The sequence below is a fragment of the Pipistrellus kuhlii genome, unplaced genomic scaffold (genome assembly GCF_014108245.1).
Source record: "Pipistrellus kuhlii isolate mPipKuh1 unplaced genomic scaffold, mPipKuh1.p scaffold_m20_p_1, whole genome shotgun sequence".
In the NCBI taxonomy this organism is placed as follows: domain Eukaryota; kingdom Metazoa; phylum Chordata; class Mammalia; order Chiroptera; family Vespertilionidae; genus Pipistrellus; species Pipistrellus kuhlii.
The window spans coordinates 80,473,889-80,497,772 of NW_023425404.1; the positions used below are offsets into that span (position 1 = coordinate 80,473,889).

The following is a 23,884-nucleotide window of genomic DNA, read 5'->3' on the forward strand; positions in this document are numbered from 1 at the left end:
CCTTCAATGAGGTTATGTTATACATTTGTAATACAATTAATTTTGTCACAGTCTGCATTCCATCCTCGGATCCCTCAACATCCTGGTTGATTTTTTTAAAAATTTGCATACAGCAAAGTTTATTATCTAAGGTGCACAGTTCTATGTATGGGTTTTGACAAATTGATAGAGACATGTTTTCACTACCACAATAATATTAAGAGCAGTTCTACTTATCTAAAATTTCCCTTGTGAAACCCCTTTGTAGTCAACTCCTCCATTAGCCTCTGACAATCACTGATCTGTTTCCATCCTATAATTTTGCTTTTTTCATAACATCATATAAATGGAATATTATAATATGTAATATTTTGGGTTGCTTTATTTTCTTAGCAATATGCATTTGAAATTCATCTATGTTGTGGAAATCAATAGCTTATTTGTTTTATTGTTGAGTAGTATTCCATTGAATGGATATACCACAGTTTTGTTTATACATTCTCTTGTTAAAAGATATCTAGTTGCCTCTAGTTTTTAATGATTATGAATCAAGTTGCTATAGACATTGGATACCTCATTTTTAAAAAAATATATTTTATTGATTTTTCATAGAGAGGAAGGGAAAGGGATAAAGATCTAGAAACATCGATGAAAGAGAAACATCAATCAGCTGCCTCCTACATACCTCCTACTGGGGATGTGCCCACAACTAAAGTACATGCCCTTGATCAGGATAGAACCCGGGACCTTTCAGTCTGCAGGCTGACGCTCTATCCACTGAGCTATACTGGTTAGGGCTGGATACCTCATTTTTGTATAAATGTAATATTTCTTTTTTTTTAGCCTTTTAAAAATGTTTTTAAATTTTTTATTTATTTATTTTAGTTGAATTTATTGGGATGCTATTGATTAATAAAATTATATAGGTTTCAGATGTACAATTCTATAATACAACATCTGTATATTGTATCATGTGTTCACTACCCAAAGTCAAGTTTCCTTCCTTCACCATTTATCCTCACTTTATTCTCCCCACCCTCCCCCAACTCTGCTTTCCCCCTGGTAATCTCCATACTGTTGTCTGTCTATATGGTGTGTTACTCTTTTGCTTAATTTCTTTACCTTTTTTACCCAATCCTCCTACTCTCTCCCATCTGACAGCTGTCAATCTATTGTCTATATCTGCGAATGTTTCTATTTTGCCCCTTTAATTTATTTTTTTCATTAGATTCCACACTTAAGTGAAATCATATGGTAATTGTCTTTGTCTGACTGGCTTATTTCACTTAGCCTAATATTCTCCAGTCCATCCATGCTGTTGCAAAAGTAAGACTTCTGTCTCTTTTTTTTACAGCCAAGTAGCATTCCACTGTATAAATATACCATAGTTTTTTTATCCACTCATCTACTGATGGGCACTTGGGCTGCTCCCAAATCTTGGGTATTGTAAATAATTCAGCAATGAACAGAAGGGTGCATATATTCTTTTCAGGTTTCTTCAAATATATTCCTATAAGTAGGATCACTGGGTCATAATAAGGCAGTTCTATTTTTAATTTTTTGAACTACTGATAACTCCATACTACTTTCCACAGTGGCTATACCAATCTGCATTCCCACCAACAGCCCAAGAGGCTTCCCTTTTCTCCACACCATGTCAACACTTGTTGTTTGTTGATTTATTGATGATAGTCATTCTGGCAGTTATGAGGTAGTATCTCATTGTGGCCTTAATTTTCATTTCTCTGATGATTAGTGATGTTGAGCATCTTTTCATATGTCTATTGGCCAGCTATACATGCTGTTTGGAGAAGTGTTTATTCAGGTCCTTTTCCCATTTTTAATTGGTTTGTCTGTTTTTTGGTGTTGAGTTTTATAAGTTCTTTATAAATTTTGCATCAGATGTGTCATTGGCAAATATGTTCTCTCAGTTACTGAGCCAAAGTCTACATTAGTTGTAAACTGGCAAAAATATTTTCAGCCCTGGACAGTGTGGCTCAATTGGTTGAGCATCAGCCCATGCAATGAGAGATCCCCAGTTCCATTCCTGGTCAGGGCATATACCTGGGTCGTGGGCTTGATCTCCAGTAAGGGGCATGCAGGAGGCAGTCAATCAATGCTTCTCTCTCTCTCTCTCTCTCTCTCTCTCTCTCTCTCTCTCTCTCAAATCAATGAAAACATATTTAAAAATACTTTCAAGGCCTGGATTGGACAATTGCAAGGGTGTTAGTTTTGAAAACTGTAAAATTTATCCCTTCCTATTATCTTTCTACCCTTGACCTCTCCCTCGAGATGTCAAAGGCCCCACCTACATACATTTTAGTTAATTCTTCCCAGCTTTTCCATACTCTGCACCACTAGGGATGGCCACTAGGTGCTCACATGTTCTCACCAGCTGCTCCTCTCTGGGACCTCTCTGCTTTCCCCCAGTTTCTTATGCCCCAACTTCTGGAGTCCTGTACTTATGACACTAGCAAGAGACACTAGCAAGAGAAAGGGAAAGCAATGCCACCTTTGTAGGCATTGTGGGGGTGGACCTGTCTTAGTCTAGTCCAAACTTGGCCACTGACTAGGTGTGGAGTTCAGGTGTCTTATACCCACCCATTATATGCCTCATGATTGTGCTCCCTGCCCTGACCCTCCCCAAGATTTGTTGGGAGCAGAGCATTGTTGTAGCATATATAAAGGAACTCACCCCTAAGAACAGGGTTAGAGGAAACAATCCATTTCTTTTTCCAGCATTTCTAACTTTTCCACTCTAGGGATCAACATGGCATATTATGACAGCCACTACAACACCATTGCTTAGGATGTCCTAAAGGATGGAAACATTGACTACAGCATTTTTTTTTTTTTTTTGCTGTCATCAGGTATTTTTTATTTTGATGTATGACTACAGCATTTTTCACAGAGACAGTTACACATGCAGATACAAGAGAAGAATTACTGTCATGTTGCCTGTTCAGGTACAGTTTTAATTTGCATCCTCAGAAACAAATACATGATGATTGCTAATGGAATATCCACTCATTTTCAGCTTTAAAATTTGAAGTTCAGATGTACAGGTAGGTTTATACTAGTCAATAAATTATTCAACAGTTCCTCAAGGTGAAACTGTACCTGTGGCCTAATTGTCCAAAAAAGTGGGACAGACAAGTCACCTTATTACCTTTCATGCATAGAGATATTAAATATCTTCAATAAGAAGGAGAAAGTTGTTTGCCAATTAATTTCTAAAAGTGATTCACTGAAATGATGCAGTTTATGACTCTTTGTACAGAATGAGACAAATAAATATACTTTACATAACATTTCTTAAACAGTAGAAATAAAGCTAGAATTTACTTCCAAATATTCTACTTTAATGATTTAAGAAATATAGGCATGCACAAAATTAAGGGCAGCAAAGTGCATCAGACCCAGAATCTGGCATTCTGGAAGTTACATGCATCACCATAAACAGGTGTGAATTGAGTGTTGTGGGTTTCAGAGAAAAGAGGTGTTATTTAAAAAATTATGGAAAGTTTTGTAGATCTAAGACTTGTAAGATAGATATGGTTTGGATATTCAGACAGAGAGGAGTCATTCCAGGTAAGGGAAACAACAAAAGCAAAGGGGTGCATATGGGGATGTATGGGCATAAATAGGGAGATGTGAGATACTTTTCCTAGCTGAAAAAGGGGACCATGAAAACAAATAACAGGGCAGGTTGGAAAGGTTGATTACTATCTGACCAGAAAGAACCTTGGAAGCTAGGCTAAGGAGCATGTATTGATTTCTGCCTGCAATAGGAAATCAATAGCAGTTAGTTAATGAATCACTGATCCAGAAAGATTAATATACAAGAGTGTGAAACAAGAAGGTACCGTTAAAGTGCCACTGCCATAGTTGCAATGAGAGATTCAAACACCTGACAATGGTCATGGATGGGGGCGTGGAGAAGGAACTGATACAAGAGATATTCAATAGCAGAAGGACAGAGCTCAGTAAATTATTGTCTTTTTTACATTCCCCTCTAGGTGGACCTTTCTTGGAATGAAAGTTAAGGTATATAGGAGTTTTATCTGGTTTGATCATTGATGTATTCTCAATGCTTAGAATGGTATCTGGCCATTGCTGGAGCTCAATAGATATTCATTAAATAAATGAAGGGAGGGGGGAGGGAATTGGGAGCAAGGATGAAAGCAAAGAATCATAAAAGATTCTATGGCAAATTCTTTAGGCGCAAAAAATAAACTTTTACATTTTCTTTGACACTTACAAAATAATCCATACATATGTTTGAATGTATAAATGATTGAACATGTTAACTTATCTAGTAGATTGTTCTTAGTTCTACATTAATAGAGAATGCTCACAACTTCCAAAGGTAGATCACCCAATCATTTATCAGCCCTTATAGTTTTCTTCCAATAATCCTAGATTTTTCCTTCTGGATTTATTCAAAACAAATTTTCTCTATTTAATACACAGGAACTTATTAAATATTTGAAAATGATTAATAGGTATCTCTTAGCTTTAATTTCATATATTCTGAACTAAAATATTCATTATCTTCACCTTCCTGCAGGTATGAATTTTAAACCCCTCCCTATCCTGGTCAATCTCATTAGCATTCCCTCAGAGTTTGCCAAAGGAGTGTTTCTGTTAAACCTGGTGATTGAACATGTGTATTACCTCCCATAGTAGGTCCCATAACAACCTCCCAAAACATTCATTCATAAAATCCTGGAAACCTGTGCAGATATTTTACATTGGCAAAGGGGATTTGCAAATGTCACTAAAGGTACTAACCTAGAGAGGGAGAGGTTATCCTAGTTTATCTTGGTGAGCCCAATCTAAAGTCAACTTCTTAAAAAAGGGAGAATTTTTTTTAATTTTTTTTTTAGATCTGGTTAGAAAGACTAAATGACAACAGGAGGAGGAGGAGATATTCAAAATACGAGGTACTTGCTCTGGTCACTGTGGCTCAATTGGTTGAGCATTGATGGGTGCACCAAAGGGTCACTGGTTCAATTCCCAACTGGAGCATAAATACACATTGTACGTTTGATCCTGGTTAGGTTACATCAATTTTTCTCTCTCCCTCCCTCTACCTCTCCTTCCTTTTTATTTCTAAAAATTAATACTCTACCCACTATTTGCTGGCTTGTTAAAATGGAAAAAGGGTACCTCAACAATCAAGAAGAATGAAGTTAAAGGGATTGCAATACCAGGTATCAAGTTATACTAGATACAAAACCACTGTAATTAAAACAGCCTGCAACCTGGTACTGGCATAAGAACAGACATATACACTGAATGGCCAGATTATTATGATCTCTGAATGCATAATAATCTGGCCACTCAGTGTATATCCTATATAACAAAAGGCTAATATGCAAGTTATCACCTCGACCAGGAGTTCAACCAGCAGGCAGGCTGGCCAACTGCCATGTCCCCTCCCCCTTGCCAGGCCATATATATATATATATATATTAGAGGCCCGGTGCATGAATTCATACATAGGTAGGGTCCAGCCAGCATTATATATATATATGGAGAGAGAGAGAGAGAGAGAGAGAGAGAGAGAGAGAGAGAGACCAGATTATTATGACTTCAGAGATCATAATAATCAGTGTATATTAATGGAACAGAACAGAGGCCCCAGAAATCCACCCAAGACATTATGCTCAATTAATATTTGACAAAGGAGGAAGAGCTTACAGTGCAGTTAAGACAATCTTATCAATAAATGATGTTGGGAAAATTGGACATGAAACCATAAAAATCCTAGAAGAAACCATAGGCAGGAAGAAATCTCAGATGTCTCTTATAGCAATATGTTTGTGGATACATCTCCTAGGGCAAAGGAAACTAAGGAAAATAAACAAATGGATTACATCAAAATAAAAAGCTTCTGCACAGCAAAAGAAACCATCAACAAAATAACAAGAAAGCCCACTGCATGGGAGAACATATTTGCCTGTGATATACCTGATAAAGTATTAATATCCAAAATATATAAAGAACTCATACAACTTAAGAAAAGGAAGACAAACAATACAATCTAAAAATGGGCAAAGGACTTAAATAGACATTTGTCCAAAATGGACATACAGATATCCAAGAGATATATGAAAAAATGCTCAAAGTCACTGATCATCAGAGAGATGCAAATTAAAATGGCAATGAGGTGTCACTTTAGACCTGTCAGAATGGCTACCATCAATAAATCAACAAATAACAAGTGCTGGGCAGAATGTGGAGAAAGAGAACCCTGGTGGATTGGTGAAGCCATTATGAAAAACAGTATGGAGTTTCCTCAAAAACTTAAAAATGAAACTTCCATTTGACCCAGTGATCCTACTTATAGGAATATATCCTAAAAAACAAACAAACAAACAAACAAACAAACAAACAAAAAATACCAATCAGAAAGAATGTATGCATCCTTATGTTCAAAGCAGCTCAATTTACAATAGCTAAGATTTGGAAACTGCCTAAGTTCCCATCAGCAGATGAGTGGATTAGAAAACTGTGGTACATCTATACAATGGAGTACTATGTTGCTGTGAAAAAGAAGGAATTCTTATCATTTGCAACAGCATGGATGGACCTGGAGAGTATTATGCTAAGCAAAATAAGCAGTCAGTCAGAGAAAGACAAGTATCATATAATCTCATGCAGATGTGGAGTCTAATGAAAAAAATAAACTGTAAACAAAATAGGTCCAGAGTCATGGAAGCATGAAACAGACTGAGGAACCTCAGAGAAAGGTGGGGGCAAGTTGGTGGGTGGGAAAAATATCACATGATCTCAATCATTTGTGTAAGATAATGAACACATATTTTTTTTAATATATTTTATTGATTTTTTTTTTAAAGAGAGGAAGAGAGAGAGATAGAGAGTTAGAAACATCGATGAGAGAGAATCATCGATCAGCTGCCTCTTGCACACCCCCTACTGGGGATATGCCCGCAACCAATGTACATGCCCTTGACCGGAATCGAACCTGGGACCTTTCAGTCCGCAGGCCAACGCTCTATCCACTGAGCCAAACTGGTTTTGGTGATAATGAACAACATAAACTGATGAAGAAAAATAGAGCCAGAGGGAAGAAATATTTTAGAATATAATAGAAGTAATCCTGTTTTTTGCAGATTTTTAATATTTCCTACAACTTGTGTGATATTATATTGTGTTAGCACAGTTTGGATATTATTATATTTAAAATATTTTTTTGAAATATTAATGTTCATTGCATATAATACTATATTTCAAATAATCTTTCTTGAAATATTAATGTTGATTGCATGTAACACTATTATATTTAAAATACTTTTTCTTGAAATATTAATTTTTAATATTAAAAAATATTAAGTGAGTATTAAATAGGTGAGTGAATAAAGAAGTGGTACATATATACAGTGAAATATCTCTCCAGCCATAAAAAAGTATTACTTTCTTATAATCTCAAAAGATTTTCTAAATTTTCCCCAACATATGTTTTAAAAGCTTAAAAAATAATGATTATTGAGCTATATCCACCATTAAAGTAAATATGCATTTTAGAGAAAATGAAAAATATAAGAAATAAGAAGAAAAAAAATATGACTTAGTGGAGACTATTTTCACTCCCTTGTATAGTCTTTCTTCTTGTCAAATATTAATTGACCATAAAGGTGTGGGTTGATTTCTGGGCTCTCTATCCTGTTCCACTGATATATATGCCTGTTCTTATGCCATTATTGTGACCCCTTCAACTTCATTCTTTCTCAAGATTGCTGAGGCTATTCAGGGTCTTTTTTTTTGTTGTTGTTGTTCCATATAAATTTTTGGAATATTTGTTTTAGATCTGTGAAATATGCCACTGGTATTTCCAGGAATTGAACTCAATCTATAGATTGCATTAGGTAGTGTGAACATTTTAATGATATTAACTTTTCCAATTCACGAATATGCTATATGCTTCCACTTGTTTGCATCTTCCTCTATTTCTTTCTTCAATATCATACAATTTTCTAAGTACAGTCCTTTTGCCTCCTTGATTAAGTTTATTCTTAGGTACAAAATGTACAAGGTCACTAATTATCAGGAAGATGAAAATTAAAACTACAATGAAGTATCACCTCACACCTGTCAGAATGGCTATTATAAATAAGTAAACAAACAAACAAACAAATAACAAGTGCTGGTGAAGATGTGGAGAAAAGGGAACCCTTTTGGTTTATTATTGGTGAGAATGCAGACTAGTGCGGCCTCTGGGAAAACAGTAGTGCTTCCTCAAATAATTAAAAGTGGAACTGCCTTTTGACCCAGTGATCCCACTTCTGGTATACATCCTAAGAATCCTGAAATACCAATTAGAAAGATATACACACTCCTATGTTCATAGCAGCATTTGTTAAAATAACCAAGATCTGGAAACAGCCCACGTGCCCATCAGTAGATGAGTAGATAAAAAAGCATGGTACATCTACACAATGGAATATTGCATGGGCTATAAAAAAGAAGGATCTCTTCCCCATTGTGATAGCATGGATGGACCTAGAAATTAATATGCTAATCAAAATAAGCCAGTCAGAGAAAGAAAAATACCATATGATCTCACTAATATGTGGAATCCAATGAACAAAATAAATTAATGAACAAAATCAAATTTGAGGCATGGATGCATAGAACAGACAAATGTCAGAGGGGAAACAAGATGGGGCAACTGGATAAAAGAAGGTGAAAGGACTAAAGATTATATATATCATGGACCCAGACAGTAGTGTAGGTAGGGCCAAAGGGGATTAGGAGGCTGTTGGCAAAGGGGAGAAAAATGGAGAACATCTGCAATAGTATCAACAATAAAAATTTTAAATAAAAAAAATGACAGTAAAATTATTTTTTTCAATTACATACATTATTTTTATTTTTTAAAATTATTGCTTTTTTACAGAGAGGAAGGGAAAGGGATAGAAAGTTAGAAATATCAATAAGAGAGAAATATCGATCAGCTGCCTCCTGCACACCTCCTACTGGGGATGTGGCTGCAACCAAGGTACATGCCCTTGGTGGGAATCGAACCTGGGACCATTCAGTCTGCAGGCTGATGCTCTATCCAGTGAGCCAAATAGTAAACCCTTGGTCAGAGCAATTACATACATTATTATATCAGTTTTACATGTACAACATAATGCTTAGACATTTATATAACTTACAAAGTGATCCCCCATAAACCTAGTACCCATCTGACATCACACTTAGTAATTACAATATTGCTGACTATATTTCCTAGGCTGAACTTTACATCTCTATGACTGTTGTGTAATATCTGAAAATTATGTTCTCAGATAGTTTGCCTAGTTTCCTAGTTGTTTATAGTGGGAGAAAATCTGTTATCCCATCATGGCTATGCTTGACTTTACATGCAGTTTAATCCTATATAATAAAAGTATAATATGCAAATTGACCAAATGGTGGAATGACTAGTGGGGGACAGAGCTGGTGAGCAGGCGGTGCCAGGCCAGCGGGTAGAGGGAGGGAACGGTGAATGATGATAGGGGGTCAGCTTCCAGCAGCAATGAAAGGGTGATCGGGGGAGCCAGCACCATCCCCTGGTTGGCCCATCTGATTGCCTTCTGCAGAGGGAGGTCAGACGGTGGCAGCAGGGGGGCGATAGGAGCAACACCATCCCCTAATCACTCTGACAGTGGCAGCATAGCGGCAGGGTGGTGAGGGCAGTGCCATTCCCTGATCACCAGTCCAGTCACCTCCTGCAGAGGGAGGCCAGACTGTGGCTTGAGACACCTCCTGAGGACTCCTAGACTGTGAGAGGGTGCAGGCCGGGCTAAGGGATGCTCCCCAGTGCACGAATTTTCATGCACTGGGCCTCTAGTATAGTAATAATTTAATATTGTTCAATTTAGTTCCAATGAAGAAAGTCTGGGGCAAATGTATATCTGCCAGACAATCTTAGATTATAGAAATTAAAATGTTGAATGGTTTGTGTTAAGAGGTGAAGAAAGATTAATATATGTTATCTATATAATAAAAGGCCAAAATAACCAAACAAACAATCCCCAGGAAGTGAATGGAGCACCTCTTGGTGCCTCCCCAGCAGCCCACAGGCTCCTATCAGAGCAAGGCTGGTGCCCAGCAGCTGGGCGGAGTGGCAGGCAGGTGAACGGGGTGAGTCGGGTGCAGTAAGAGAAGCAGAGCCTGATCCCCAGCTGCTGCAGATGCTGCATATCAGGACCAGAGATAGGCCTAGGGAGAGAAATAGCTGTCAGAGGGGCCATTCTGGATTTTCCAGAAGAGCCAATGGCTGCTTAGGAGGCGGAGCTTTTGATGCTGACGTATAGAAACTGACCAATCAGAACCTAATCTGGGTGAACTGCGAAGACAGAACCTAAGGTAGGGGCTGAGGAGGAGTTTTAAGGGCCACAGCTATTTGGTATAAAGTGTAAGAAAGTGGTTCAATTTTTTTTAAAATATATTTTATTGTTTTTTTTTTGTACAGAGAGGAAGGGAGAGAGATAGAGAGTTAGAAACATCAATGAGAGAGAGTCATCGATCAGCTGCCTCTTGCACACCCCCTACTGGGGGTATGCCCACAACCAAGGTACATGCCCTTGACCGGAATCGAACCTGGGACATTTCAGTCCCCAAGCCGACGCTCTATCCATTGAGCCAAACTGGTCCCGGCAAAGATTCAATTTTTTTAATGTCCAGTTTGGCAATAGAGTGCATATGACTGGCTAGCAGTTCAGATAATATAGGGATTATATATTTTTGTCTGCCAAAAGTATCTCCTTCTGCTGAAAAATCCCCTCCCCCATTTAATCAATCCTATCCTATATATCTATACTAATAAAAGGGTAATATGCCAATTAGACCGGGTCAACCAGCCATCATCCAGATGTCCAGCTTCCTTCTGGGCAAAGCCATAGTGGTAGAGACCAAGGTAGAGGTAGAGGTAGGGGCGAGATCAGGCTGGCAGGGAGGGCAATTGGAATTGACCAGGCTGGCAGGGGAGGGCAGTTGGAGCAACCAGATTGGCAGGGGAGAGCAGTAGGGGGTGACCAGGCTGGCAGGGGAGGGAAGTTGGGGGCATTAGGCAGGCAGGCAGGTGAGTGGTTAGGAGCCAGTGGTCCTAGATTACAAGAGGGATCTCTCCCTGCCTGCAGGGATCAGGCCTAATCTGGCAGATGGACATCTCCTAAGGGTCACAGATATGAGAGGGTGCAGGCCAGGCTGAGGGACACATGCCCCCCTGCATGCATGAATTTCATGCACCAGACCTCTAGTCTCATTATAAGGAGTATAGCTTTTTTTTTTTTTTTTTTGCTTTTTTTTTTTTTGGCGGGGGGAGGGGTGGGCTTTAAAATAGGAAACAAAATGTTGATTTTATATTATATTTATCCCCCCAACCCCCTCACCCCCCAGTGACTGGCCTCCCTCAGCCTCAGGTCAGAAAGTCTTTAATTATAGACAATGTCATTCTGTCCCATGTATTACAATAGGGATATTTGTTATGGGAACCTGAAAATAAATTAGCATTAGGGTATGTTTACAAGGTACATGACATTTTATATATGTACTGTATACAAGCACCTCATGTCCATCTTCAAAGCTATAGAATCTCCTCACTTCCTTAGCAACTTGAATTCTTAAAATTCCTGCCAACCTTCTCCAAACTATTTGGACAGAATATTTGTTTATATATACATACATATGAGTCTTTATTTTTCTCCAACATCATAGACCTCTTTAAAATAAGAGTTGTGTAAAAGTAAAAAATAAAAAAGGAAGAAGAAACAGGTGATTATTGCCTCTCATATCTAATATAGTCAACTTATTTTAATCTGTTTCTCATCAGCCTGGTATATGACTTGCCTTTGTCACTTCATAGAATGGAAAGATATGTAAACTGTGGGCATGGTAGTGATATTTGAGTTGGGATGCCGGGGAGAGACAGACTTAAAGCAGAACTAACCACTGAAAATAGTAGTTCTGTTTGTACAGATTGTTGCTATTTTCTGATGTTGGATGTGGAAGAATAAACTATTCAATTGAATAATGCTTTGCCATTCAACATAATAACCTTTTCCTTATACATGTTTGACTGAACAGAATTGTCTACTTAAAGTAAATTGAGCAGAAGCAATTCTTGGCATGGATCCATATAAATACTTGCTATCTTAATTCATTCCTGCCCCTCTGCTGCCCCTCTGTGGCCACTTCATTGTGTTTTCACATCTCAGCCCTGCCACCCTTAACGTATTACCTTAAGCAAATTCCAAGTTGTGTCTAACTGGCATCTCAATTGCTCAACCAAATGCTGTAACAAAACAAAAGGCTGACAAACAACTTACCTGGGCTCCCCAACCTGGGCCTATGGATCCTAGTCCTCCCAATCATGGTCACACAGCGTCTCCAGCCAAGCAAACTGCCTTAACCTGAATGCTAGCCTGGCTCTGTGGATATGCCTGGGGTGTGATACTGTTTGCTTCTTCTCCAGTTGAGGCCCCATTGAACCCACTCTCCTAGGAAATAGGCCCCAATCATTTCCAAACACAAACCACAGTATCTCAGCACTTAGCAAGCACAGTGTTTCTAAGTAACAGGTACCAGACACTTAAGTTTAGATAATCTCATAATAAATAAATAAAATTACTTTAAAATTATTAAAGCATTTATATTTTATTATCAACTTCATGCATATAATGTTCCATAAGTAGAATCTTTGCTTAAGTAGCCCTATTGGAAGGAAATAGCTGATAATAGATTTTAAGCCCTAGGTTTAAGTGCAGACTGATTAGTGGATGTGTGACCTCAGTTTATAGGGATAATAATGGTGCCATCCATATGGTTGTTTTGAAGACTAAGAGAGAAAATGCATGGAGAGACTTACTGTGTGCCTGACATACAGGAAGTTTTATAAAGATTAGCTATTAGTAATAGCTATTATTATTTTAAATACTTATCTCTCTAGAAATAAGGCAAAAACTTTTATAACCTAACAAATGTTTATTTTTCACTGTATACCAAATGCTAGTAAATTTGCATATTTACCTCAATTTGTTATCATTCATAGATCAGATTTTGTTAATTTTCTCCTCAGTAGATTTTGTTTGTTTCTTTTCTTTGTTTATTCTTGTTTTTTATTTTATTTTATTTTTTTAATTAATTTATTTATTTTATTGATTATGGTCTCACATAATTGTCCTTATCCCCCCATTCCCATCCCAACCCCCTCCATACATATGCCCCCACCCCCCTGTTGTCCATGGCCACTGGCTAGGCCCACATACATGCACACAAGTCCTTTGGTTGATCTCTTCCCCTTACCCCCACTCTCCCCTACTTTCCCTCTGAGGTTTGAGAGTCTGATTGCTGCTTCTCTTTCTCTGGATCTGTTTTTGTTCATCAGTTTATGTTGTTCATTATTTCCTCTAGATGTGTGAGATCATGTGATCCAAGAAATACCCTTGTAAGAACCTAAACTGCAACAAGCAATAATGGTTATGCTGAGAGGCAAATGAATCAGTCTGTAGTGAGTTCCTTTCTGGGCCAACAGTTCTTTTGAGTCCCAATTTCAATGTCAAATGGTTTCTTATGTGTACATGTCAGCCATGATATTTCAGATCTGTTTGGTGGACAAATGGTGGTAATGCAGGTTGGTTTTTTTAAAAATATATTTTATTGATTTTTTTACAGAGAGGAAGGGAGAGAGAGAGAGAGAGTTAGAAATATTGATGAGAGAGTCATCGGTCAGTTGCCTCTTGCACATCCCCTACTGGCGATATGCCCACAACCAAGGTACATGCCCTTGACCAGAATCAAACCCACAGGCTGACACTCTTTTCACTGAGCCAAACCGGTTTTTGTTTTAAATAGATTTTGTTTTAAATTAAAAAAATAAGCTACATTAAGAATGACTTTGCTTAAAAGAAATCTATCATCTTTATCTTAGCTAAGCCTATCTGAGAAAGCTACATAATTAGTAACTAAGTCAGCATACCATACCCAAAGGAAAATTTCATTTTCAACTAAGTTAAAAAAAATAATAATATGGTATTATAATACTCTATTGAAACATAACATATAAGCCTATAGTATTCTCTTTGGTTATTTTTTCTCATAATAGAAATAATATATCTCTATTTTAAAAGGCTTAAAAATATACAGTGATGATTTACAAGCATTAGTGATCACATGGCTCAGAGCTAATTTTTCCTAAAATATTGGTGAGTTTCTGAGGTTTGTTTTTCCTCTATACCAATGCCATCATCTAGAACTTTCTGAGATGACAAAAATATTATCTATATGTGTTATCTAATACAAGAATTACAAGCCACAATAAAGATGCTATAAAGCATCTGAAATGTAGTGAAAGCAACTGAGGAACTGAAATTTTCAATTATTTAGATTTAAATAGTCACATGTAGCCAGCTAATGGCTACCATATGGGATAGCTTAGTTTTAAACAGAAATATTTACAATATTGCTAACTAAAATTTGTATTCGAAGTATTTCCAATATTATCAAATAAATAGATGTCCAGTGCATGGATTCGTGCATTGGTGGGGTCCCTCAACCTGGCTTGTGCCCTCTCACAATCCAGAATCCCTTGGGGGGTATAACAAGTGCCAAAACAGCAGGCGGCCCAGGAGGATTTCCAGTCAGGGCTGAGCAGAGCTCTGCTGCTGCTCATCCCAGCCCCCGTTGTGCCTCCCGCCACTGCTCAGTAGCACTGCTTTGGCGGCAGAAGAGGCTCCTGCTGCCACAGCTGAGCTCGCCAGCTGTGAGCCTGGCTTCTGGCTGAGTGGTGCTCCCACTGTGGGAGCACACTAACCACCAGGGGGGCAGCTTTTGCATTGAGCGTCTGCCTCCTGGTGGTCAGCATGGTTGACTGGTCGTAATGGTTGCTTAGACTTTCAGATAGATAGATAGATAGATAGATAGATAGATAGATAGATAGATAGACAGACATAAAGTATGATTAAAATGGATCCTTATTGTATTATATGAAGGAATTATTTGTGTGACTATCCATAATTATGAGGCAACTAGAGGCCTGGTGCACAAAATTGTGCATAGGTAGGGTCCCTAGGCCTGGCCAGCAATCAGGGCTGATCTATGGGGCAATTGGAAGGCCCCTGCTGGCACCCACCTCAGCCATCCTGATACCAACCAATTGCCGGCCCCACCCCTCACTGCCACTGCTCAGCTCCTCACTGTCAGCTCCTTCTGTGGGACAACTGGCAGGGTGATTGTGGTCCCCTGCTGGCACCTGCCTTGGCTGGGGCCTATGGACTAGGGCAGGTGTCGGCAACCTGCGGCTCCAGAGCCGCATGCGGCTCTTTTGAAGCATTGCTGCGGCTCCCAACAGCAGGGCCAATAGCAGGGGCGGGGCGGGGCGGGGAGCTGTATCACTTACCTCCACCGCCTCCTGCGCTCCCGGTGCTCTGTGTGGCAGGTTGCCGGTGACTTAGCGTCGCTAGGCAACCACAGTGTCCCTGTCCTGGCCCAGCCTCCTCCCTCACATCACAGCATGAAGGGAAAGAGAGGTACTGACAGAGGGGACACTGAAAAATAATAATAATAATAAAGCAATAAAGAGAAAAAAGGAAGAAGGAAAAAGAAGAAGACAGAGAGGACAGAGAGGACTGGAGAAAGAGAAAGAGAGGGCTTGCAGTGTGACTGTCACTGGGAGTCGGGCCTGTACAGTGAGTGGGAAGCATATATTCTGACCTCCTGCTCCACAACAAGGTCCAGTGGCTGTTCAGAGGTGAGGTGCTAAAACGCTTTGTCGTATGTTTGGAAGAAGTAAAAACTTTCCTGTCCAGCAAAGAGCTCACCTTTGCTGAGCTGGAACAACCAGAGTGGCTGGAAAAATTACATTTTATGGTAGACATGACAGCACATCTAAACACACTAAATACAACCCTTCAGGGGAAAGGAGGCACAGCCCTGCACATGCTGGAGGAGGTTTTGGCATTCAAGCACAAGTTGACAGTGTTTGTCAAAGATTTACAGAGAGGTACACTGTCTCACTTTCCCTCTTTGAGAGAGTTCAAACAAAGTCATGATACGATAAATTTGGAATATTTGAAGTCTGCAATCACCACAATGCAAAGTTCGTTTGGGAAATGATTCTGTGAGTTCAGAGAGGAAAAACCCATATTATCCTTTCCTGTCACTCCCCTGGAGATCGATCCATCCCTATTGAATATGACTGCATTTGCAGGTGTAAGTCAACCTGATCTTGAGATGGAACTGGCCGATATAGCCGACAAAGATATATGGGTGTCCAAGTTCAAATGCTTGACCGCTCGCTACTCTTGAGGATGTTGCCTGTCAGAAGGCCATTCTGGCTCAGAATCATAAATGGAGTGATATTGAAAACTTTTCCAAACAGGACAAACTTGTATTCAAAACATGGAATGCCATCCCCAACACTAATATAAACATGAAAAAGTATGCATTTGGAGTCCTGTCGATCTTTGGCTCCACATATGTATGTGAGCAGGTTAACATGAACTATATTAAAAACAAACATCGGTCATGCCTCACAGATGACAACTTGCAAGCCTGTGTGAAAATGAAGGTAACATCTTACAGCCCTGATGTGCAGACACTGTGCACTGAGGTTCAGGAGCAAAAATCCCATTAACCAGGTAAATTAAATATTTTAATTAGCTATTAATTTGCAAAAATATATTTTACATTGTTAAGTGAAAAAGTCATTTTTTTCTTCAGATTGACAGCTAACTGCATGATCTGGTATATAGCATTAAAGTAAGAAACAATATATGCAGTGTTATATTTGTTTTAAATGTCGCAATGGTTTTGCGGCTCCCAGGTTTTTTTTTTTTTTTTCCTTCGGAAACGGGTCCAAGTGGCTCTTTATGTCTTAAAGGTTGCCGACCCCTGGACTAGGGGAAGCTCCTGCATTGAGCATCTGCCCTCTGGTGGTCATTGTGCATCATAGTGACCAGTTGTTCTGCTGTTTGGTGGATTTACATATTGGGCTTTTATTCTATAGGATTATATTTTTTCTCTTTGGAAATAAATTTTCTCTTGTAAATAAAACAACAGTCAACCACTTTGTAAATAAATTTTTGTCAGGATTCATGACTATTTCCTTGGGAGAGGTGCAGAAAGAGTGAAAGGTTAAGAACTACTTTAGGGCTCTGGAACTATTTTCCTCAAAAATTGAACCCACTACACTCTCACCAGCAAAAACTCAAGTGCCTTTCTCATTCACCTTTGTAAACATCAAGCATTACTCAATTCTTTAAAAAATAAATTAACAAATACAAATTATATTAAATGGTGTGGATTTTTATGTCTTTGATGGGTGGCTGCAATGGGTGTGGAGGTGGAATGCTTATGAAGAGATGATGGCCTCAGCTGCATTTATGTGTTTGTAGACAGTCTACCTGGTATTTCCTTCAGGGTCTGATTTAGCGCCCTCTGGGGCAGCCCACAACAAGTGACTGAGTGAGGCAGGGGTATAAGCCTAGCCATTTGGGCTGATGTGGGCAACACTGATGGGCAATATGTACCACCAAGCTCCTAGCATTATTGTCTGAGGCTCTGAATGGCCTGTATCAGAGGTGGACATTTCCATCTGCCCAATCCCACTTCAGTCCCATTGCTTTCATATGTGTGAATCCCTGATAAATACCATGTACCCCAAACCCATCTAGGGTCTGCTCCTGGAGAACCCAATCTGCAGCAGAAGTGATATTGGACTTGTATGTTTATTTGCCTTTTTTGTCATGTTGTACTGAGAAGGACTTTGATGCCACTTATGGGCAAGCAGAAAAAAAAGCTGATATTAATACATTTGCAATTGAAATAATTATTATGTCTGAAAGCCACAGAAAAATAATAAAGGCAAAGATTTGACATAAACCTTAAAATGTCTGCCTTGAATATATTTTAATGCACAAACTGGAAAGTTACAATAGACAAAGTTTTTACTTACATAGCAAGAGATCTTAAATGTCAAACTATAGGCCTGGTGCATAAAATTTGTGCACTCAGGGCAGATCCCTCAGCCTGGCCTGAGCCCTCTTGCAGTCCTAGAGCTCTTGGGGGGTGTCCAACTGATGGCTTAGGCCCACTCCCTGCCTAAGCTGCCAGTCAGACATCCTTAGTGCTGCCATGGAGGTGGGAGAGGCTCCTACCACTGCCACTGCACTCACCAGCCATGAGCCTGGCTTCGGGAGTACCGACCACCAGGAGGCAGCTCCTGCATTAAGCATCTGCCTCCTGGTGGTTAGTGCGGACCACAGTAGCCGGTTGTTCAGCGGTTCAGTCGATTTGCATATTACCCTTTGATTATATAGGATTAACCTTAGTAGAGAAAACATTGTATCATCCTATCTAGTTTATCTCTTTAGGACATAAGAACCATTCTGCTATTATGTCTTCTCTAAACACATTTTGTAAACCCCACTAGGACCGATCCATTCCTCTGGAACTTCAAGTAATCCAAGATATGGATAATCTGGAAACAAAGAAATTCTTTGATTTGTGAAGAAGCTCACAAAAAATAAGAATATAGCTCAAAGTTCTTCCAAAACTCCTATTCCAAAATTGCAGTGAGAAAAGTGAAGAAAACCTCAAATAACAAAGTCTTAGCTAATCATATACCTCTTCTCTCTCTCTTAGAGCCTTGCTCACTGAAGACCTGACAGATGTGATTATCTGTGCCAAGAAAATTGGTAAAGAGACAGAAGAGATGAATTATTGGTAAGAAACTTCCTTCGGGAGACTGAGGCTGACATGGGCAAAACCTGCACTGTGTCAATTCATCGTGGCTGCAGCAGATGTTGACAAACTCGTCCCTGCAGAGTGGTCCAGCCGTGGTGTTAATGTGACTTGTCTATACCCTTTTCCATCAGTATGTGGGTATGCAGTGAATACAAGTGGAAAGCATTCATATGGGCAGGAGAGATGGTACTGAGTTATGATAAATTGCAATGGCTTTTCACATTCCAAATAATGGAAAGGGTGAAATCAGTATACCAAAGGAAAAAAGCTTGAGTTTTTTCTAAATTTGAATAAGGTTTGGAGGGCTACAGCAGCATTTTCTGGGGAGAGAGAACAGCAACAGTGAGAAGAAAATGATCATGTCAGTTACATGGTAAGTGGGTAACACAGCTCCCCAGTACTGTGCATGGAACAGTGTTAGTGGCGCTCACCATCATCTTGCATAGAGAACGCAGCTAATCTATTGGGAAACCCAATTTTTCAAAGATGTGGGTGTTTAACTAAAGGACTCATCTTTATAAAAATTGTTTCCTTGTTGCTGAGGCCAATAATGACTGGGAGAAAACTGGAGAGGACAAAGTCTTAAAGACAAGACAAAAGGATAAAGTCCTTGGATCTCAGAATCAAATAAAACTAAGTCCTGGACACTGTGAGTTATTTGCATTAATTATATGTAGTTTTTGAACCTAAGGATATTTGCATTGTCAGGCTTCTTTTTGTTGTTTCTGCTTCCCCCTCCGCCTTAGGCAAGGCTGGAAGGAATACTGTGAGGGCAGGGGCCTGTCTGAGTGGGGAAAAGGTTGAGAGGTTTCATGAGCTGGAACTGGACCGAGAGTACTGTGCAATGACTCCCGAGAGTTTGTAATGAACGTCAAGATGCTCCTGTCATCTTGTCCTCTTTCTCCCAAAATTCCTTCTCAGAGTTGGAGAAGGAATATTAAGCTACATTTTTAAGGAAATAACTATTGCCATTCAAATGTCTTGACTTTACCCTCATTCTATTTCAATGATATCATAAAAACACAATTTTAAGACACGAAAAGTCACCTGCAAAATGTTCTAGCCCCAGATAGAACGAACGTCTCTTTACTGAAAGGTTCCCATGGCTCTGAAGTGTAAGCTCATTTTCTGGCCTGTGTCCAGAACATAAGGTCATTCTTCTCTTGGGCCATCTGACACGAGCTCCTTCCAGTTTAGCATTGTCAAAGAGAATGATTCTGTTTCCTCTGAGCAGTCCTGGTGGACCTTCTAATGGGATCAAATAGATGCAATTGTAGCTCTTACTTTCAATGTTCAAAGAGTTCTCCATGTATTACAACATCCATTTAAATTAACCTATCAAATTTAAAAACCATACTTACATCTTCAAGAAAAAAATTCTTTCCAAACTTAGACCTGCAGATTTTATTAGTTTGGTCAGGAGACTGGCCTGACTAGCTAAAAGATGTTCTAATACATGGAACAAGTGGACTGGAGAGTTCAGATCCCAAAGAGATATTCCCAGCATTCTCTGCTCAATGCAGGATGGCCCCTCTACTGGCCCCTCGCAGAATAACTAAGCTCTAGCTGAGTTTTCTCTTGTCCATTCTCTGTCCTGCTGGGGCAAATGCAGTTGAGGGGGCCTTGTGTGCCTTTAGGTTAAAGTAGTGTGTTCGGGTTGAATGCAATCTGACCTCAAATATACCAAATTAAGATTTGTTGGAGAGATGGTTATGCCTAGAAATAAGTTTTCCAATAGAATAAAGTCCCCACTGATCAGACTAATGGGCTTTGTGGTAGAACCTAAATAACCTGTGAATACTCTGTTGTTGGCAACTGCCTGCATTTTATACTGTTGGCTCATTTTGATTCCACTGGCTTCACTCACAGGCACAGACTTTAAAAAATCTGAACTGCTACTTGCCAAAAGAATATAAACATTTCATATAGGTCTAAACAAACAATCTTGTGACAATTTAATAGGCACTGCAAACCGTGGGGAAAATGCTTTTGAAACTCATGTAGGATTTGAAAAATGAATCTATAACATGGCTGAAGGAAATTTGGAAAATGTAGAATTTATTAAAGTACAACAAATCAATAATCTGTACTTATAGAAGTCCATAAATATGCATTTTCATTATTATTGTCCTATTTTTCATCTGACCTGTAGTCCCAATTCTTAGCCAGACTACCTGATTCATATGGTATCAGACTTCCTGATTCATATGGTATGTATGGGGATGACCACTTAGTAAATTATATAATGTCTAATCACTGGAATATACATCTGAAACTTCTATAATACTGTCAACTTTAATTGAAAATTTTAAATAATTTAAAATAAAACAAAAACCAGTTCCAAAAAGGAGTACTTTGAAATTCAAGGTGAAAGGAACTTGGCTGGCCCTACAATTTGATTGATCTGTCTTTTTGCAAAACTCATAAAGTTTCTAAGCATGCAATCCTACTCATGCTTTCTCTCTTCAAATGTTGTATTGAGTTAGTATTTCCATAAATAATAATTAGGATAAAAATGCATTTTCCCAGATAATTTACCACAATTAATGCACTCAGAAATTCAAGAGGAAAATCTTACTCTGATTTCTGAGTTATCTTTATTTAACCAAGTATATTAAAATAACAACTAAGGTTTATATTCCCTTTTTGTTCTTAAAACATTGGAAATAGATTTTCAGTTCTCCTTACAAACACATTATCAACCACTTACCAAATACATTGTGCAGACACTTGGATATTAGAATGTAGAGATCTGTTTATGTGGGTACATTCTTCCTTTGGGGACTCAGCTCAGTCTGACTCTGAGGACCTTCTCCCCCAGCTTCTTAGTCTGGTCCCTGTTATTCCTCAACACTTTCTGTCGGGTCCACCATTTTTCTTGATGCCTCCTGAATCCAATAAACTACTTCACTTTGGGTGTCTTTGCTCCTAGTATTCCCAAACTTGGGAGATTGTGCCATTTCCCTATAGCCTACTCAAGCCCTACTGAGCCCACATGAAGGCTCTCTGCTCCTATAGCCTCCTCTTTTTTCTCTATGGTCTTTCCTAATGATTGGCTGGGTCTTATGTAATGAAGTCGTGATCCCACCTGGTCTGTAACGTCTTTGAGGCCTAGCCATGTCTTTTACTTCTCTATCTTCCACAATCCCTGGTGCACAAAAATTCATGTCCTGGGCATTGGGGGATGTCCCTCAGCCCAGCCTGCATCCTCTCCAATATGGAACCCCTCTCACAATCTGGGACTGCTGGCTTCTAACCACTCACCTGCCTGGATGCCTGATCACCCCCTAACTGCTCCTCTGCTGGCCTGATGGCCCCCAACTGCCCTCCCCTCCTGACGATCTTGTCGTGGCCATCTGTGACAACATGGGTGCAGCCATTTTGTGACAACATGGGGGTGGCTATCTTGTGATGATGTGAGGCTGAGACACCACCTAAACTTTTGTTAATATAGATAGATAATCATCTTATACAGAAGACACCAAGAGACAGAAAGGGTGACTCTCCCAAAACCCACAGTGCCACAGTGGGGAGTCAGGGGGACATTGCCCCCCACCCCCATAGGAATCTTCAGTACTCTGTGAAAGAACAGTGCCCTGGTTTCTTTAGGGAGAGGAGGTGCTGGAGCTCTTTCTCATCTGTGTTCTTCACCTATTTCCTTTAGCACCTGAGATATAACACAAACTCTAGCTGGTCCTTGAAAGATCCAAGGGAAAAGGGTAGGAAATACTTTCACCAAAGTTTTAATCTCTTCAAGGTGAATTAAAAGAAATGAAGATTCCTTTAGGAGAACTAGAAACATTTCCTCTGTTCTCCCAAAATGTATGGGACATGCTCTAGATTTTTAAAACTGGAAACTTTTTCCCACAGAAAAATTTAGTTTTTAACTTAAAATTTTTAAATGTGAAAATTATTTCTTCCAACTTAGACCAAATGGTCATTAGAAGCCCATTCGTTCTGAGTTATTTTCCAGTCTCACATTTCCTCTGCAGCGCCCAGACAGAGGGAGTGCTATGGATGCCACCGTCATTCAGGACAGCCATTGCATGGAGCTTCAAGCTGCCAGCAGTTCTGTAGGTGCAATGATGTCAGGGGATGGAAAGTCACACAATCAGCTTGCAAAGGAACTGTTGCCTGGGAGAGCTTAGGATTCAGGGGGAACCCTAACAGGGGCAGAAGGGCCACACAGGCTTCCTTTGGGGATCAAGACAGCTACACAGCACTGTGACTGGGATAGGTGACTGCCTCTGCTCCTCAGTTACCTTCTCTCTCACAGCCAGTTAGTTCCCCGGTGCAGGAGAATGGGAAAGAGTCACAAACTTTCTAAATTGCAGATAGGGCAAGCACATCTGTTTAAGTTGATCCTTCTGTAAGAGCATAAAGGCAGGGAACAGAAGGTCAGACGCTAATGAGCACAGTCTTGCAGGAGAGGGAAAAGGAGAAAAAAGACAAAGAATATATTTTCTTACATGAGGCCATGGCTTGAACAATTTTTGCCACCAGGGCCTCCTTACTGATGTACAACCCAAATAAAACACTGAGTACTGAGCAGTGGCATTTTCCTTTCCTTTGTTTTCATAACCTTATCAGTAGGGCTCTGATTATAATAAAAATACATATTCATTATGTAACATATGGAAAATACTTTTCAAAACTATAAAAAAGTATTCTCAGCACTCAACGATAACTACTACTTTTATTTTTTCAACCAGTCTTTTCTATTTTGTATAAAGTTGGTATTATAATTTTAATTTTATAACTGCTCTTTTCACTTAGTGTGCTATGAGATTTCCCCAAATTAATATTTTTAAAACCACCATACATAAGAACAGCATAATAGTTAACTATACTCTCCCATAATTCACTTCTTCTTTTCCTTATTATTTCATTTTAGGAATAACTAGTAGCATTTTAAAATCTGGAACTCTGAGCCAATATTTCCAAAGGGCGCTATTTTTTTTCCTTACTGCTTATTCTCCTCCAAACTTTACCAGAAGCCCTAAATCCTTGGTTTTAATGGGGCTCACCTTTCCATGGACTCCTTCACTGTTTATAGATGACTTGAATTCAGACAAAAAATATGCTATTGGGCCACATTTTGTAAACAATTAGGATATATCGTCTGCCATTTGGTGTGACATTGAAG

The 23,884-nt window shown here is 39.2% G+C and overlaps 1 pseudogene; it reads left to right on the forward strand.

Moving 5' to 3' along the window:
• Nucleotides 1-1,756: 1,756 nt before the first annotated feature.
• Nucleotides 1,757-19,554, forward strand: LOC118716299 (annotated as a pseudogene).
• Nucleotides 19,555-23,884: the final 4,330 nt, after the last annotated feature.